Source organism: Silene latifolia, chromosome 8, assembly GCF_048544455.1.
Source record: "Silene latifolia isolate original U9 population chromosome 8, ASM4854445v1, whole genome shotgun sequence".
NCBI lineage: Eukaryota > Viridiplantae > Streptophyta > Magnoliopsida > Caryophyllales > Caryophyllaceae > Silene > Silene latifolia.
Genome location: NC_133533.1, coordinates 56,931,366 through 56,936,831, shown reverse-complemented (window position 1 = coordinate 56,936,831; position 5,466 = coordinate 56,931,366). Strand labels below are relative to the sequence as shown.

General features: G+C 34.8%; 1 long non-coding RNA gene across 1 annotated transcript; it reads left to right on the top strand.

Annotated features, from left to right (window-relative positions):
- The first annotated feature begins 1,218 nt into the window (after nt 1–1,218).
- LOC141594370 (uncharacterized) lies at nt 1,219–2,200 on the top strand. The gene is made up of 3 exons (XR_012522154.1): nt 1,219–1,303; nt 1,403–1,444; nt 2,159–2,200. It is a non-coding gene; the product is annotated as an uncharacterized LOC141594370 (long non-coding RNA).
- The last annotated feature ends 3,266 nt before the right edge of the window (nt 2,201–5,466 follow it).

Here is a 5,466-nt window from a genome sequence, read left to right as displayed (position 1 = left end):
CAGTAAAGTTATATTTATAAATCAGTAAAATTAGATAAATTCAAATTTTTATATTAAAAATTTTCTAAAAAAATTGAAGTTTTAATTTTTCTCATAAAAGTTTCACTCGTAAAATATTAAAGTTAAATTTATAAATCAATAAAATTAAATGAATTCAAATTTTTATATTAAAAATTGTCTAAAAACATTAAAGTTTCATTTTTTACCGTTAAAGTTTCACTCGCAAAACATTATAGTTACACTCAAAAATCAATTTTATATATTTAAAATAAGATTTTTTAATATAAATTTAAATTTTTATTTATAAAATAACCTTAAATATTAAAGTTGTCATTGTAAAGAATTAAAGTTACATTCATAAATTAAAGTTTCATTTATAAAACAATAAAGTTTTCATCTCAAAACTTTAATATCTCAACCATCAACTTTAGAAAATCAATGGTTACGATTAGGACTTAGTGGACTCACCATTTTAGGTGGACTCATTTGAACTCATCTCTCTCTCTCTCTCTCTCTCTCTCTCTCTCTCTCTCTCTCTCTCTCTCTCTCTCTCTCTCTCTCTCTCTATATATATATATATATATATATATATATATATATATATATATATATATATATATATATATATATATATATATATAGAGAGAGAGAGAGAGAGAGAGAAGAAGAGATCAACTAAGGCCATTATATCATATTAAATCCATAAGTCCTAATGTGGGTCATTGGATCAAGCAAACCAATGGCCAAGATTGCGCAAATAAACCCCACTCAACTAATATTTTAGATTTACCTCTCTCCTCTTACCCACTAACCCATGCATGCTATACTGTTATGTCCATCAGTCCGTCATCATTTCCCTCCTCATTTTCCACATAATTCAAAACAACTTGCGGTTTTTTTCTCTCTATTTCCTGTCATTTCGTCTTCCTTTTCTTTCTTCACATTGCTGATAACTCCATTTTCATCACTACCAATTAATTCCAACTCAACTGACGCCATTTTCATCACTACCAATTAATTCCAACTCGCCCGCAAACTACTTTGTCTCCATTTTTTTATAAGGTATTTTTTCCATTCCTTATTTAGTGATTTGTACTTTGTTTTTTGTTAATTATTGCCTTTGTTAAAATATCATAAAAAGAGTTCATTTGATTTTTCAATTTTCAATTATGGGTTTGCTGATGTTGATTTGTTCAATTGTTAATTATAGTTGTGCAGATCAAATACGAGTTCATTTGATAATTAACAATGGTTTTTGCCAAGAAAAAATGCCAAGAAAACTTCCAAGAAATCTGAATCAAAGGTAAAAAATCTCGTCTTGTTGGTATAACTCTTATAGAATGATGTATAACTTCAATTAAATATATGCATAATTTTAATCTCAATTGTTTGTCATCTACAGATGGATGTTGTAGAAAGTATTGACAAGGGACTTGATATCCAGGTTAAAAGTTTTGACTTTTATTTATACGTTACTAGATGTATAACTCTGGTTACTAGATGTATAACTTTAGTACTCAATATGTATAACTCTGGTTACTAGATGTATAACTCTGGTTACTAGATGTATAGCTCTTCTGATTCTGTGACCAACTCTTCTTTCATAATGTCAAACTCTAATTGTTATATGTATAACTCTACTTCTATTTAGTTTCTATGCCTATAGTTATACAATATATGCCTAGAGTTATACATTTTATACCTGGTATACAATATATACCTAGAGTTATACAGTATATGCCTAGAGTTATACAATATATACTTTGGAGTTATACATTAGATGTCTGGAGTTATACCTAGAGTTATACCTGGAGTTATTCCTGGAGTTATACATTATATTGTATATGCTTACAGTTATACATTTTATGGCCAGAGTTATACATTCTATGGCTAGAGTTATACATTATATAACTTTAGTTTTCAGAATGTCTAACTTTTGTTATTATATGTATAACTGTACTGTTATTCTGTATAGCTAACTTTCCTGATTATCTCTTCTTTTGAATGGTGAAAAGAATTTTGGAATTTACAGAATTTTGGTTGAAAAGAAGAGATGACAAACCATTCAAAATTCTTTTTTATATAACTCTTATTGAATTATGTATAACTTCAACTAAATATATGCATAATTTGAATCCCTATTGTTTGTCACCTACAGATGGATGATGTACCAAGTACTGACAAGGGAGTTGATTCCAAGGTTAAAAGTTTGACTTTTGTTATAACTGCAGTCATTTGTTGTATGACTCTGATTACATGTTGAATAACTTCTACTGTCATAATGTATAACTGGAGTTATACAATATATGCCTAGAGTTGTACATTTTATACCTGGAGTTATACAATATATGACTAGAGTTATACAGTATATGCCTAGAGTTATACAGTATATACTTGGAGTTATACATTTTATTAATAGAGTTATACATTCTATGGCTAGAGTTACACATTATATAACTTTAGTTTCAGATTGTCTAACTTTTGTTATTATATGTATAACTCTACTGTTATTCTGTATAACTCTCCTGATTATCTCTTCTTTTGAATGGTGAAAAGAATTTTGGATTTTACAGAAATTTGATTTTACAGAATTTTGGTTATACATAATCTGAATCCCTATTGTTTGTCACCTACAGATGGATGATGTACCAAGTACTGAGAAGGGACCTGATTCCAAGGTTCAAAGTTTGACTTTTTTATAACTGCAGTCATTTGTTGTATAACTCTGATTACATTTTGAATAACTTCTGCTGTCAGAATGTATAACTCTTGATATTTTCTGACTAACTCTACTATCATAATGTATAACTTTACTTATATTTTGTATAACTCTGACTATTTATTGTATAACTTTAATTCACAGTATGTCTATTTCTTTGTTGCAAATATCTCTAATTGCAACTACAGTATGTCTAATTTTGTGTGTTGTCCTTGTTTTTCCCCAGATGGTTGAGGCCAAGCCAAGGGTAAAGAGGGTGCATGAAATCACGGTTTCGTGTCGACCTCAAAGGCTTGTCTCTCTCATTGAAAAGCTTAATGAGGATCAGGTGTCCGCTGTTAAGAAAATTGGGTTTGGTGGCTTTTTGGAGCTTAAGATTAGCAGCTTCCCACTTGCACACGTTCGCCTATTCTTGGAGTCCTTCTCTGATGGGTCATATGTGTTCAGGGTTTCTCGGAAGAAGGAGTTTATGATCAGTAAGAATGACGTGCATGACTGTTTTTTTATACCTTTTGGACCAAACCGTCTCCCGTTGGTACCTACTGAATCGCAGAAGGGGTCCAACGATCCCGAAAATAAGGAGCTGAAGGACAAATGGCGGCAAGCTTACGGGGTGGAGAAACCAAATAGTTCAATAAGTTTAGGGAAAGTTCACAAGGAACTTATAGAGTACGAGGAGGCGGACGATCATTTTTGCCGGCTATTTGTTTTGTTCTCTATGTCTTTATTCCTCGCACCCACCCCCAAACAACGGGATAGATTTGAAGCTTTTAAGGGCTGTAGAAGATCCTAAAGCCATTCCGCATTTTGACTGGTGCTCTTATATTTTGGAAATGATGGTGAAAGCGGTGACAGACTGTAAAAAGGGGGTAACGATGTTGGGTGGTTGTATCCCCTTTCTCATGATAAGCTACTTTCAGCGATATGATTACAAGGGTAGGCCGTGCCTCTACAATCTACCTTTGATTCAGCATTGGGATGAAACTTTGCTTGTAGATAGGGTAAAATTTGAGGTGGCTCAAGGGGGATTGGGTACTTTAACTTTGTCTAAGACCAGGTATCCGAGGTGCCTTCAAGATCCCTCTTATATTAGGAGTTTGGACAGTATCAGCCTCAACGACCCTCGTGAACCCAAACTACTGTTGCTATCAGCCCCCCCACTCACTCTCTCGTGCTCAACTTCTGAGAAGAAGTTCATTCAGATCGAACTACCAGCAGGTGTCGAGGATGACTAGGAATTGAAACCTAGGGCTGTCGACGTAACTTCAAACTATTATATATTTTGTAGATTGATTCTGTTTCAGCTGAACGTACCCATCTATTATAATATAACTAACTTACTGTACTTCTTCAATGCAGCGTACTCACGAGCTTTATCTACATATGCAAAGGAACGCTATTGTGTTCTATTCATGGTACGCAGATGTAACCGCAAGGATCAAAGCTATAACTAGGGATCCGATGGGCCTAAATTCTAGTCAGGCCTCTCAAGAATTCTTTGAGGGTGAAAAGATTCAAAAGTACGTCGCTGAAGCAGAACAGATTGCAGAAAGGCTGAAGGTTTCTGTTGGTAATGCTCCTGCATTTGGAGAGGTAGTTAGTGAGTCCCCCCAAAAAAATGACGGAATCGATGCATCTACACGTCAAATAAGTGAAGTTCTGTCTAGTCTCGCCAATGATTGGGGTGGCAGAGGTGGTAACCCTTGTGTTGAGCCGCGTGGAGAGTCGGACAAAGCTGACGTGCCAACGAAATCAGTTGCAGTTTCATGGTCAAAGATTATGGAGGAAGTGGGAGGTGATACAGTAGTTTCTAATCCGTTGTCAGATGCTAGCCCAGGGTTAGAGGATCAAGTTATGTGCACCCCCGTCCAAACGGTCAGAGAGCTGTTATTGGAGGCGAAGTACACCGTGGAGGAAATTGACCAAGCCTACGGACTGTCAGAGGATGCTGAAACTCGGCCCGGGGTAGGTGATGAGGTGCATGAGCAAGTTCATGGGGAGGGATTGAAAGAAAATGTTGAAAGATTGTCAGACAATCAACCGTCAGATAAGGAGATGGAAAAATCTACGGTCCCATCATTGCTAATGGATACACAAGAATTGATGGAGTGTATGTTTTCTCTCTTTGAAATCAAGGAAGCTTTATGTGGACTTCCAGCGGACGGGAGTGGTCCTGGTGGCGAGGTAAATTTGTTAATTTGCGCTAAATACTTGTTATACATTCGTTTTTTTTTAATTGGTCGTGTATAACTCTAAGTAGATAAAGTATAACTTTGTTGAAACTTATGATGAGGCCTTGTAACTGTAGTGCCTCTTTGTATAACTTTATCTTTCAATCTGTACAACTGCAACGGTCGTTTGGTACAACTCTTAACCATATGTGTATTACTCTAACTCAAATATGTATAACTCTTATAGCATATTTGTAATACTTCACACGTGTATAACTCTTGCCCTTCTATGTATAATTGTAATTCATTAGTTTTGTAACTCTATGACCTCTTTGTATCACTTTTAGAGTTATACCTGTAAATTTTTTGATACAAAAGCATGGTGTTTAATTTTATTATTTTTCATTCAGGCCACTGTACTAAAGGATGTAATTGAGAATGTTGAACAACAGCCTAACAACGGGGATGAAAACGTAGTTGTTGTCGATGGTGCAGAGGTCACCCCGGGGGATCCTTCAACGGAATGGAGTGGAAATCAAATCCCTCTGACTTTCATGAGCACGGCAGATGTGAATG